Source organism: Pristiophorus japonicus, chromosome 23 (assembly GCF_044704955.1).
Source record: "Pristiophorus japonicus isolate sPriJap1 chromosome 23, sPriJap1.hap1, whole genome shotgun sequence".
NCBI lineage: Eukaryota > Metazoa > Chordata > Chondrichthyes > Pristiophoridae > Pristiophorus > Pristiophorus japonicus.
The window spans coordinates 11802870-11816871 of record NC_091999.1 but is presented as its reverse complement, the minus strand read 5'-3'; the positions used below and the strand labels follow the sequence as shown (position 1 = coordinate 11816871).

At 45.2% G+C, this 14002-nt stretch overlaps 2 non-coding genes across 2 annotated transcripts; both read right to left on the bottom strand.

Moving 5' to 3' along the window:
* Positions 1-505: 505 nt before the first annotated feature.
* On the bottom strand, positions 506-589 carry trnal-uaa (transfer RNA leucine (anticodon UAA)). Its single transcript has one exon. It is a non-coding gene; the product is annotated as a tRNA-Leu (tRNA).
* Positions 590-1322: 733 nt separating this feature from the next.
* On the bottom strand, positions 1323-1404 carry trnas-aga (transfer RNA serine (anticodon AGA)). Its single transcript has one exon. It is a non-coding gene; the product is annotated as a tRNA-Ser (tRNA).
* Positions 1405-14002: the final 12598 nt, after the last annotated feature.

The window sequence follows — 14002 nt, the reverse complement described above, 5'->3', positions numbered from 1 at the left end:
ATCTCTCAGTGTCCTAGTGCCTCTGTGTATCCATGTCTCCGTGGCCCAGTGTCCCATTGTCCCAGTGTCCTCGTGTCTCTGTATCTCAGTGTGCCAGTGTCCCAGTGTGCCAGTGTCTCTGTGCCTCAGTGTCCCAGTATCTCAGTGTTGCAGCGCCCTAGTGTCTCCGTGTCTCAGTGTCCCAGTGTCCCAGAGACCAAGGGTGGGAGAGAGATAGACAGCGAGACAGAGGCAAAGAGACAGACAGGCAAAGAGAAACAGACAGAGTGAGACAGATAGAGGGAGACTGAGAGAGACAAAGATTCAAACAAACAAACTCATACACAGCTCTCTAAAGAGAGAGAGGCAGAGAGTGATGTGGCGATTGAGATGCACAGATACATTTCACAATTCCATTTATTTGTCATTTGAGAATGTCACACAGTTAGAGAAAAATGCAGATTCAACAGATGACAATCGGGTTTCACTGAGCAGGATGGGAGGAAATCAGTCTTAAATTAAAGAGTGACCACGAGTGGGGTTCGAACCCACGCGGGTATAAACCCATTGGATCTTAAGTCCAACGCCTTAACCACTCGGCCATCTTGTTCCTGTCTTTTCTCAGATTCTGTCTCCGTGAGAATCTGGGCTTCAAGCCGCTCCTGCCAATGTGTTGACCAGAGCAGAAATTCCCAAAGTTGCAGGACAGTTTAATAAGGAGGCCATAAAACAGGTGGGATCCTGGGCTTTATAAATAGACGCATGGTGCACACAAGCCAGGAAGTTATGCTAAAGCGATATAAAACACTAGTTCGACACCAGCTGGTGTATTGGATCCAATTCTGGGTAACACACATTAGGTAGGACGTGAGTGTTTGTTCCTCGAGTGACCGGCATTCGCACACAGACACAGACAGACCCATACACACACAAACACATAGAAATACACATACACACATTAACCTATACACATTCATGCACACAGACACACATATACGGCACGGAGAGAAGCACAAATAAATAATCAAACAGACACACATATATAGACACACAGTGAGACTCTCAAATAAACACAGACAGAAGACACACAGACACAAGCAAAAATATCCGCGCACCAACAGATATATACAGAGTGCCTTAGAGATATAGAGGGATAGACAGGCAGAATCACTGTCGGTAATTTGGATGACTTTTGCGTTTTTCTATCCGTATGTATCGTCAATATTGCAGTTTAATGAAAATGAGAAAACAAATGTCAGTGTTGTAAGGTGTGGGACGTTATTCCACCTCTCTCAGGATCAGTTTTGGTTAAATTGTGAAATGGGATGAAAAATGCTGAGAAATGTAGTCGGCAGGATTCGAACCTGCGCGGGGAAACCCCAATGGATTTCTAGTCTATCGCCTTAACCACTCGGCAACGACTACTGGGTCTTTGCCTTGCTAAATGTTATTCAGATAAAACTCAATCTTCCATCACTCTGCAGCACAAAGCCACTTAATCCTTAAATAGTCTCTGTTTACTAAAACTCTGGAAGCGAGAGTCTCCTCTTGCTGTATTTTTACTGTTCGATATTGCTCTGGAACTTTTTAATATGAATCGACACCAAGCAACAAAAGCAAAGTTCGACATCTGAAAAATGTTTCCTGTTCGTCGGCCATTTGAACCCCGGTCGCCCACGTAACAGGCGTCGAGACTCACCACTATACTAACGAGAAACTGACGAGTACAGTTTCTGCCACGGCAGGAATCGAGCTGTGAACAGAACTGGACATCTTGAGAAAGAAACAGAGGCACTGAGAGATAGTGACAAACAGAGAAACAGGCAGAGACGGACAGCGAGATAGAGACAGAGAGCGAGCGACAGACAGACGAAGACGAAGGCGAGAGACAGAGGCAAAGAGACAGACAGGCAAAGAGAAACAGACAGAGTGAGACAGGTAGAGGGAGACTGAGAGGGACAAAGATTCAAACAAACAAACACATACACAGCTCTCTAAAGAGAGAGAGGCAGAGACTGAGATGCATAGATACATTTCAAAATTCCATTTATTTGTCAGTTGAGAATGTCACAGAGTTAGAGAAAAGTGCAGATTCAACAGATGACAATCGGGTTTCACTGAGCAGGATGGGAGGAAATCAGTCTTAAATTAAAGAGTTACCAGGAGTGGGATTCGAACCCACGCTGGTACAAACCCATAAGATCTTAAAACCAACTCCTTAACCACTTGGCCATCCTGGTGCTGTCTCTACTCGGATTGTGTCTCACTGAGAATCTGGGCTTCAAGCCGCTCCTGACACGGTGTTGAGCAAAGCAGAGATTCCCAGGGCTGCAGGACAGGTTAATAAAGGTGTTAATAAAACATATGGAATCCTGGGCTTTATAAATAGAGGCACGAAGTACACAAGCCAGGAAGTTATGCTGAACCGATATAAAACACTAGCTCGGCACCAGCTGGAATATTGGATCCAATTCTGGGCAACAGACTTTAGGAAGGACGTGATCGTTTGTTACTGGATTAACATAAGAAATAGAAAATAAGAAGAGGAGTCGGCCATATGGCCCCTCGAGCCTGCTCCACCATTTAATACAATCATGGCTGAGCTGATCATGGACTCAGCTCCACTTCCCTGTACGCTCCCTATAACCCCGTATCCCCTTATCGGTTAAGAGACTGTCTATTTCTGTCTTAAATATATTCAATGACCTCGCCTCCAAAGCAGAGAATTCCACAGATTTACAACCCTCTGAGAGAAGAAATTTCTCCTCATCTCAGTTTTAAATGGGCGGCCCCTTATTATGAGATCATGCTCCCGAGTTCTAGTCTCCCCCATCACTTTGAAGTTAAACTTTTACATTCTTGTAGGACTAGTTCAATTGACGTCCAAATAGCTACTTGATGGACAATCTGTGGGGAGCTGTTTTAAAGGGATACTAAAAGGTTCCCTTTTAGATGCAAGATTTGCATTAAAATGAACTCCACCTCTGACAGCCTTTATTTCTAACTCTTACCTGAATTTGTCAGGACCGTGGTTCCCTTCTCTCTGAAGTAAAATAGTTTTTTTGATTTGCTATATATATAAATGGAGTTTCTCAAGAAAAACGGTTTGTTGGGCGGCAAATGGACTTTCAGTTGCATTGCTGAATAGCACTGAGATCACTACGGAGAAAGCTCACTTGTTAGTTTAATGATGTCTGAGCCCGGGGAGTCCTATAGTGGAACACTGGGCCTGATGTATGCTTGGGATCTCCCATTAAATCTGAGGAACTCTTATATTTTTCACACTGAAAATAATATGTATGGCTCCCAGGCTCAAATGTGGGAAGTAGTGTTGCTCCCTTTGTTAATGGACTTCCTGCAAATCTCTGAAATCTAAAGATCCAACGATGAGAAAACGGATCAATTTTACCTACGTACTTCTATGTCGTACGACTTGAAGCCATTCTTCAGGATATCGGCGAATTTTCATCAGCAGTGACAAAAACCTAAGAACTTGAGCCATCACCCCACCTCTCTGGTTTTGGCAAAAGGTGGCAACTCATGTGTGAGGAAGGAGTCTAGTAAATATTCTGCTTGGTAAGAATTTCAATTACGTTGGGAAAAATAAACTTAAGTAGTTTCAAAATGGCTTCAAAGTGCAGGGCAAGACCTTTATTTTTTTTTAAAAGTGCATGAATTTTAGAGAAAACATCTCTGCACATTTGTGATTTTTTTTCTTCCCAGTGTATCTATTTTCTTTCGCCTATCCTAGAAGTGTGACTTGCATGACAAAGTTAAATCAAAAGTATTGCTTTAAAGTGTTCACTTGGTGTGGCTCTCTATAGATGACCACGCCTGACATGGAACTATATATCCAGTTTCTTTTTTTGCACGCTGAATCTTGTGTTATTCTCTCTTGCTTTTACATATCATTAAATCAGTAGCTGTAATTTGTAGCAGAAAGCCTGAATGTGTGAACAGTTTAGGCTGGGCACTAAAATTGTTAATCCATGGTGATCAGCGATGGTGGCTTTGAGATAATTTCATAACAAACTGTGACACCGCGAGCACTAAATTAACCACAGCCTTTATTTTGGATTTTGTTACATTGCTGTATTTACATTTCCCCTTTGACTTTTTCTTATCTCACGTGCTTTAGTTTGCTTCCACAGCTGACGACCCTTTAAGTATAGAAGATTAGGGAGTGATCTAATTGAAGTATTTAAGATCATTAAAGTATTTGATAGGGTACATGGAGAGAAACTATTTCCTCTGATGGGGGAGCCCAGACCAAGGAGGCATAACCTTAACATTAGAGCAAGGCCATATCAGGAAGCACTTCTTCACGCAAAGGGTATGGAAATCTGGAACTTTCTGAAAAGCTGTTGAGATGCTAGGTCAGTTTAAAAATGTGAAAACTGAGATTGATGGATTTTTGTCAGGCAAGAGTATTATGTGCAACATAACCAAGTTCGGTAGATACTTAAGATACAGATCAGCCATGATCTAATTAAACACGCATCAACACACAGATACACACACATCAAAACAGATACACACAGACACACACGTAGATACGGCACAGAGAGAAACACAAATAAACAATCAGATGGACACACACATTAAGAGTGGCGCAGTTGCGAGTGATTCAAATTCCTGGGACATTGGAACCGGTTCTGGGGGAGTTGGGACCAGTACAAACCGGACGGTCTGCACCTGGACAGGACCAGAACCAATGTCCTAGGAGGAGTGTTTGCTAGTTCTGTTGGGGATGGGTTAAACTAATATGGCAGGGGGATGGGATCCTATGCAGGGAGACAGAGGGAAGTAGATTGGGGGCAGAAGCAAAAGATAGAAAGAAGTAAGGTAAAAGTGGAGGGCAGAGAATCCCAAAGCAAAAATCAAAAAGGGCCATATTACAGCAAAATTCTAAATGGGCAATGTGTGTTTAAAAAGTAAAGTCTGAAAGGTCCATGCCTCAATGCGAGTAACCATAGTATGGTAGAATTCGATATTAATTTGCAGGGTGACAGTGTTAATTCAGAGACTAGGGTCTGAATTTGGAGAAAGGTAACTTCGATGGTATGAGACGTGAATTGGCTAGAATAGACTGGCAAATGATACTTAAAGGGTTGACAGTGGATAGGCAATGGCAGACATTTAAAGATCACATGGATGAACTTCAACAATTGTACATCCCTGTCTGGAGTAAAAATAAAAAGGAGAATGTGGCTCAACCGTGGCTAACAAGGGAAATTAGGGATTGTGTTAAATCCAAGGAAGAGGCATATAAATCGGCAAGAAAAAGCAGCAAGCCTGAGGACTGGGAGAAATTTAAAATTCAGCAGGGGAGGACAAAGGGTTTAATTAGGATTGGAAAATAAAGTATGAGAGGAAGCTTGCAGGGAACATAAAAACTGACTGCAAAAGCTTCTATAGATATGTGAAAAGAAAAAGATTAGTGAAGACCAACGTAGGTCCTTTGCAAACAGAATCAGGTGAATTTATAATGGGGAACAAAGAAATGGCAGACCTATTGAACAACTACTTTGGATCTGTCTTCATAAGGAAGACACAAATAACCTTCAAGAAATAATAGGGGTTCGAGGGTCTAACGAAAAGAAGGAACTGAAGGAAATCCATATTAGTCAGGAAATTGTGCTCAGGAAATGGATGGGATTGAACGCCGGTAAATCCCCAGGGCTGGAAAGACTGCATCCCAGATTACTTAAGGAAGTGGCTCTAGAAATAGTGGATGCATTGGTGATCATTTTCCAACATTCTATCGACTCTGGATCAGTTCTCTGGATCAGCTCCTATGGATTGGAGGGTAGCTCATGTAAGACCACTTTTTGAAAAAGGAAAGAGAAAGAGAAAACGGATAATTATAGACTGGTTGACATCAGTATTGGGGAAAATGTTGGAATCAATTCTTAAAAATGAAATAGCAGCGCATTTGGAAAGCAGTGACAGGATTGGTGCAAGTCAGCTTGGATTTATGGAAGGCAAATCATGCTTGACAAATCTTCTGGAATTTTCTGAGGATGTAACTGGTAGAGTGGAAAGGGAGAACCAGTTGATGTGGTGTATTTGGACTTTCAAAAGGCTTTTGACATGGCCCCACAAAGAGATTGGTGTGCAATATTAAAGCACACGGTATTGGGGGTAATGTATTGACGTGGATAGAGAACTGGTTGGCAGACAGGAAGCAGAAAGTCGGAATAAACAGGTCCTTTTCAGAATGGCAGGCAGTGACCAGTGGGGTGCCGCAGTATTCAGTGCTGGGACTCCAGCTATTTACAATATACATCAATGATTTAGATGAAGGAATTGAGTGTAATATCTCCACGTTTGCAGATGACATTAAGCTGGGTGACGGTGTGAGCTGTGAGGAGGGTGACTTGGAAAGGTTAGGTGACTGGGCAAATGCATGCCAGATGCCGTATAATGGGGATAAATGTGAGGTTATCCACTTTGGTGCAAAAACAGGAAGACAGAATATTATCTGAATGGGGACAGATTAGGAAAAGGGGAGGTGTCATGGTACATCAGGCATTGAAGTTTGGCATGCAGGTACAGTAGATGGTGAAGAAGGCAAATGGCATGTTGGCCTTCATAGCTAGAGGATTTAAATATAGGATCTGGGAGGTCTTACTGCAGTTGTACAGGGCCTTGGTGAGGCCACAACTAGAATATTGTGTTCAGTTTTGGTCCCCTAATCTGAGGAAGGACGTTCTTGCTATTGAGGGAGTACAGCGAAGGTTCACCGGATTGATTCTTGGGATGGCAGGACTGACATATAAGGAGAGACTGGATCAACTGGGCTTGTATCAACTGAAGTTTAGAAGAATGAAAGGGGATCTCAAGGAAATATGAAAAATTCTGACAGGACTGGACAGGTTAGATGCAGAAACAACGTTCCCGCTGCTGGGTAGTTCCAGAACCAGGGGTCACAGTCTAAGAATACGGGGTAAGCCATTTAGGACAGAGATGAGGAGAAACTTCTTCACTCAGAGAGTGGTTAACCTGTGGAATTAGCCTGTGAAAGTTGTTGAAGCCAGTTCGTTAGATATATTCAAAAGGGAGTTAGATATGGCCCTTATGGCCAAAGGGATCAAGGGGTATGGAGAGAAAGCAGGAAAGGGGCACTGGGATTGAATGTTCAGCCATCATATTGAATGGTGGTTCAGGCTCGAAGGGCCGATAGGCCTGCTCCTGAACCTAATTTCTATGTTTTATGTTTCTATGTTTATAGATATGTGAAGAGAAAAAGATTAGTGAATGCAAACATCGGTCCCTTGCAGTCAGATACAGGTGAATTTATAATGGGGAACAACGAAATGGCAGGCCAATTGAACAAATACTTTGGTTCTGTCTTCACGAAGGAAGACACAAAAAACCTTCTGGTATACTAGGTGACCGAGTAGCGAGTGAGTAGGAGGAACTGAAGGATATCCTTATTAGGCGGGAAATTGAGTTAGGGAAATTGATGGGATTGAAGGCCAATAAATCCCTGGGTACTTAAGGAAGTATCCCTAGAAATAGTGGATGCATTGGTGGTCATTTTCCAACTGTCTATCGACTCTTGATCAGTTCCTATGGACTGGAGGGTAGCTAATGTAACACCACTTTTTAAAAAGGGAGGAGGAGAGAAAGCGGGTAATTATAGACCAGTTGGCCTGACATGAGTAGTGGGGAAAATGTTGGAATCAATTATTAATGATGAAATAGCCGCGCATTTGAAAAGCAGTGACAGGATCGGTCCAAGTCAGTTTAGATTTATGAAGGGGAAATCAAGCTTGACAAATCTTCCAGAATTTTTTGAGGAAGTAACTCGTCGAGTGGGCAAGGGAGAACCAGTGGATGTGGTGTATTTGGACTTTCAAAAGGCTTTTTACAAGGTCCCATATAAAAGAGATTGGTGTGCAAAATCAAAGCACATGGTATTGGAGGTAATATACTGACGTGCACAGAGAACTGGTTGGCAGACAGGAAGCAGAGAGTCTGGATAAACGGGTCCTTTTCAGAATGGCAGGCAGTGACTAGTGGAGTGCCGCAGGGCTCAGTGCTGGGACCCCAGCTCTTTACAATATACATCAATGATTGAGATTAAGGAATTGAGTGTAATATCTCCAAGTTTGTAGATGACACTAAACTGGGTGGCTGTGTGAGCTGTGAGGGGGACGCTAGGAGGCTGCAGGGTGATTGGACAGGTTAGGTGAGTGGGCAAATGCATGGCAGATGCAATATAATATGGATAAAAGTGAGGTTATCCACTTTGGGGGCAAAAACGCGAAGACAGAATATTACCTGAATGGCGGCAGATTTGGAAAAGGGGAAGTGCAACGAGACCTGGGTGTCATGGTTCATCAGTCATTGAAAGTTGGCATGCAGGTACAGCAGGCGGTGAAGAAGGCAAATGTATGTTGCACTTCATAGCTAGGGGATTTGAATATAGGAGCAGGGAGTTCTTACTGCAGTTGTACAGGGCCTTGGTGAGGCCTCACCTGCAATATTGTGTTCAGTTTTGGTCTCCTAATCTGAGGAATGATGTTATTGCTATTGAGGGAGTGCAGCGAAGGTTCACCAGACTAATTCACGGGATGGCAGGACTGACATATAAGGAGAGATTGGATCAACTGGGCCTTTATACATTGGAGCTTAGAAGGATGAGGGGGAATCTCATAGAAACATACAAGATTCTGACGGGACGGGGCAGGTTAGATGTGGGAAGAATGTTCCCGATGTTGGGGAAGTCCAGAACCCGGGGATGCAGTCTTAGGATAAGGGGTAGGCCATTTAGGACTGAGATGAGGAGAAACATTTTCACTCAGAGAGTTGTTAACGTGTGGAATTCCCTACCGCAGAGAGTTGTTGATGCCAGTTCATTGGAAATATTCAAGAGGGAGTTAGATGTGGCCCTTATGGCTAAAGGGATCAAGGGGTATGGAGAGAAGGCAGGAAAGTGTTACTGAGGGAATGATCAGCCATGATCTTATTGAATTGTGGTGCAAGCTCGAAGGGCCAAAAGGCCTACTCCTGCAACTATTTTCTATGTTTCTATGTTTCTAGCATTGTTGCTAATTTGGCTGAATGGGTAGAAATTTTTAATATTACAGATCAATGAAAATGAGAAAAAAATATCAGTGTTGAAAGGTGTGGGACGTTGTTCCACATTTCTCAGAATCTGTTTTGCCAGGACCTGGGTAAATTGTCAAACGGAATGAAAAATGCTGCGAACTTTATTTGGCAGGATTGCAACATGAACAGAGACAACCCCAATGGGTTTCGAGACCATCGCCTTAACCACTCAGCCACAACCCCTTTAAATGTTATTCATCTCTCTTAAGCACAACGGCACTTAATCACTAAAAAGTCTCAGGTTACTAACATTTTGAAAGTGACAGTCTCTTCTTGCTTAATTTTTTAACAAAAGAAATTTAGGATAATTTTAAATCCAAAGAGGATTTATACAAAGTTGCCAGAAAAAGTAGCAAGCCTGAGGATTAGGAGCAGATTAGAATTCAGCAAAAAAAGACCAAGAGATTGATTAAGAGGGGAAAAATAGAGTATGAGAGTAAACTTGCAAGGAGCATAAAAACCAATTGCAAAAGTTTCTACCAGTACGTTAAAATAAAAGGATTAATGAAGTCATATGTAGCTCCTTTACAGTCAGAAACGGGAGAATTTGTAATGGGGAAAAGGGAAATAGCAGAACAATTAAATAAATACTTCGGTTCTGTCTTCACGGAAGAGGACACAAATAACGTCCTAGAATTACTATGGAACCAAGGGTCTAGTTAGCAAGAGGAATTAAAGGAAATGATAATTAGTAAGAAAATAGTGCTGGAGAAACTAATGGGACTGAAAGCCGATAAATCCCCAGGGCCTGATGATCTGCATCCCATCTTCCAAAATTCTATAGATTATGGAACAGTTCCTGCAGATTGGAGTGTGACAAATGTAACCCCACTATTAAAAAAAGAAGGGAGAGAGAAAACGGGGAACCACAGACCGATTAGCCTAACATCTGTAGTAGGGAAAATGCTAGCGGCTATTATAAAGGATGTGATCATGGCACACTTAGATAATATCAACGGGATTAGACAAAGTCAACATGGATTTATGAAAGGAAAATTGTGTTTGACAAATCTACTGGAGGATGTAACTGATAGAATAGTTAAGGAAGAACCAGTGGATGTAGTGTATTTGGATTTTCAGAAGGCCTTTGATAAAGTCCCACATAAGAGGTTATTGTGCAAAATTAAAGCGCATAGGATTTGGGGGTAATGTATTGAAAATTGGTTAACTGACAGGAAACAGAGAGTAGGAATAAATGACTCTTTTTCCGGTGGCGGGCAGTGACTAGTGGGGTACCACAGGGATCTGTGTTTTGGCCCCAGCTATTCACAATATATATATAAATGATTTGGATGAGGGAACGAAATGCAATATTCCCAAGTTTGCTGACAACAAAAAACTAGGTGGGATTGTGAGTTGTGAGGAGGATGTAAAGACACTGCAAGGCGATTTAAATAGGTTGAGTGAGTGGGCAAACACATGGCAGATGCAGTATAACGTGGATAAATGTGAAGTTATCCACTTTGGTAGGACAAACATAAGGACAAAGTATTATTTAAATGGTGATGGCCTGGGAAGCGTCGATGTACAGAGGGACCTGGGTGCAGCAAGCAGTTAGGGAGATAAATGGTATGTTGGCCTTCATTGCAAGAGGATTTGAGTACAGGAGCAAGGATGTTTTACTACAGTTATACAGGGCCTTGGTGAGACCACACCTGGAGTATTGTGTGCAGTTTTGGTCTCCTTACCTAAGAAAGGTTATAGTTGCCAGAGAGGGAGTGCAGCGAAGGTTCACCAGACGAATTCCTGGGATGACAGGACTGTGGTATGAGGAGAGATTGGGTCAACTAGGCCAATATTCACTGGAGTTTAGAAGAATGAGAGGGGATCTCATTGAAACGTATAAAATTCTGACGGGGTTGGATGGACTGGATGCGGGGAGGATGTTTCCCTGGGGCTGGGAAGTCTAGAACAAGGGGTCACAGTCTCAGGATACAGGGTAGGACATTTAGGACCGAGATGAGGAGAAATCATTTAACTCAGAGAGTGGTGAACCTGTGGAATTCTCTACCACAGAAGGCTGTGGAGGCCAAGTCACTGAATATATTTAAGAGGGAGATAGATAGAGGTCTTGAAACAGAAGGCATCGAGGGGTATGGGGAAAAAGCGGGAATATGGTGTTGAGATAGAGGATCAGCCATGATCATGTTGTATGGCGGTGCAGACTCGAAGGGCCGAATGGCCTACTGCTGATCCTATTTTCTATGTGTCTATGTTTCTCTGAACTGCCTCCAAAGCAAGTACAGGTGCAGTGTCCCGAATCCGGAACCGTCGGGACCGAGGCCGTTCCGGATTCTGCATTTCTCCAGATCTTGGAACGCTTTTCTGACGTCAAGAATCTGGAAATACCAGAGCCCAGGTTCGGGTGTTTCTGGATTTCGGATTGTCACAAAGGGGGCAGGGGAGGTGCTCGCCGAGGATCTGGTCGGGTGGGCCGGCTAGGAGGCCCTGAGGTCAGGCAGTAGTGGGGTGAGAGGTGAAGGGCGATAGGGTAGAGGGCCGGTGGGGTGAGGGGTGAGGGGTAGAGGGCCGGTGGGGTGAGGGATGAGTGGCGAGGGTTGAGAGGCAGTGCGGTGAGAGTTGAGGGGCGGTGGGGCGAGGGGTGGGGAGCGAATGGGCGATGGGCGAGGGGCGAGGGCGTGGTGCGAGGGGTGATGGTGAAGAGTGAGAAGCAATGGGGTGAGGGGTGAGGGGTGGTGGGATAAGTGTTGAGGTGAGAGGGACAGTGAGGTGAGGTGTGAAGGGCGAGCGGTAGGGGTGAGGGGCGAGGGGTGAGGAGCGGAGGTGCGATGGGTTGAGGGGAGATGGGGCAAGGTTTGAGGGGTGAGGGGCGAGGGGTGATGGGTGAAGGTGAAGGGTTAGGGGTGAGGGGCGTGGGATGAGTGTTGAGGTGGGAGGGGCGAGGGGCGGTGGGGCAATGGGTTAAGGGGCAAGGGGGTGAAGGGTGAGTGGCGAGGTGTGGTCGGGCGATGGGGTAAGGAGTGAGGGGCGAGGGGCGATGGGACGAGGGGTGAAGGGTGAGGGGCAGTGGGGTGAAGGGTGAGGGGAGGTGGGGTGAAGGGTGAGGGGCAAGAGGTGAGCGGTGGGGTGAGGGGTGAGGGGCAGGAGGTGAGGGGTGAGTGGTGAGGGGTGAGGGACGGTGGGGTGAGGGGCTAGGGGTGAGGGGTGAGTGGCGTCGGGGTGAGGGGCTAGGGGTGAGGTGTGAGGGGGCAAGGGGTGAGGGGTGAGGGGTGAGGGTTGAGGGGTGAGGGCTGAGATTGGGCCGCGGCGGGACCTCGAGGTTGGCAGCGTCGGCGGGTCCGGATTGCGAAAGATTGGGGATCTGCACCCGTATATCCGTAAATATGGAAAGCAATACTGCACGCAGTATTCCAGGTGCAGACAAGGGGTAAGGGGCAGCAGATAACAATTAGCAAAGAGCAATGAAATGGCTTTCTTTAGGCTCGTTGGTTGGAAGTGGTCGGTCAGAGCACAGCGGGAGATCGCTGGGGAGTGAGAGAGGGCGTGCGTGCTGGACAGGCCGGGTATCATAGAAACTTACAGCACGGAAGGAGGACATTCGGCCCATCGTGTCTGTGCCGGCCGACCAAGAGCTACGCAGCCTAATTCCACTTTCCAGCTCAAGGTCCGTAGTCCTGCAGGTTACGGCACTTCAGGTGCACATCCAAATGTGGTGAGGGTTTCTGCCTCGACCCCCCTTTCAGGCCGTGAGTTACAGACCCGCAACACCCTCTGGGTGAGGACATTTCCCCTCAAATCCCCGCTAAACCTCCCCCCTTCTTTAAATCTGTGCCCCCTGGTTGTTGACCCCTCTGCCCAGGGAAACAAGTCCTTCCTATCCACTCTATCCAGGCCCCTCATCATTTTATAAACCTCAATCAGCTCTCCCCTCAGCCTCCTCTGTTCCCGGGAAAACAGACCCAGCCTCTCCAATCTGGTAGTCAGGGTAGGGCGAGGTCACTGAGGGATAAGAACGTAAGAAATAGGAGCAGGAGTAGGCGATACGTCCCCTTGAGCCTGCTCCACCATTTAATAGATCGCGACTGATCCGATCACGGACTCGGCTCCACTTCCCCGCCCGCTCCCCATAACCCCTTATTCCGTTATTGTTTAAGAAACTGTCTATCTCTGTCTTAAATATATTCAATGACCAGCCTACACAGCTCTCTGGGGCAGAGAATTCCACAGATTTACAACCCTCTGAGAGAAGAAATTCCTCCTCATCTCAGTTTTAAATGGGCGGCCCCTTATTCTGAGACCATGCCCCCTAGTTCTAGTCTCCCCCATCAGTGGGAACATCCTCTCTGCATCCACCTTGTCGAGCCCCCTCATAATCTGATACGTTTCGATAAGATCACCTCTCATTCTTCTGAACTCCAATGAGTAGAGGCCCAACCTCCTCAACCTTTCCTCATAAGTCAACCCCCTCATCTCCGGAATCAACCGAGTGAACCTTCTCTGAACTGCCTCCAAAGCAAGTATATCCTTTCGTAAATACGGAGACCAAAACTGCACGCAGTACTCCAGGTGTGGCCTCACCAATACCCTGTATAACTGGAGCAAGACTTCCCTGCTTTTATACTCCATCCCCTTTGCAATAAAGGCCAAGATACCATTGGCCTTCCTGATCACTTGCTGCACCTGCAGACTAACCTTTTGTGTTTCATGTACAAGTACGCTCGCGGCCTTCCGCGAGAGGTGGGCACCGGAGGGACTGGAGTGCATCATCACGCCCGGCAACCAAATTTTAATTTGATTTTATGTTTTAAAGTTTAATTTGTTTTCATTGCCGGTGCTTTTAGTGTCCCCCTCCCCTTTTATAGGGGGCACTGGAAAAATTTGATTTTAGCGCCCCAAAAAAAAACCAAAAACCAAAAAAAAAAAAGGGGCCTTGAAAATGTCT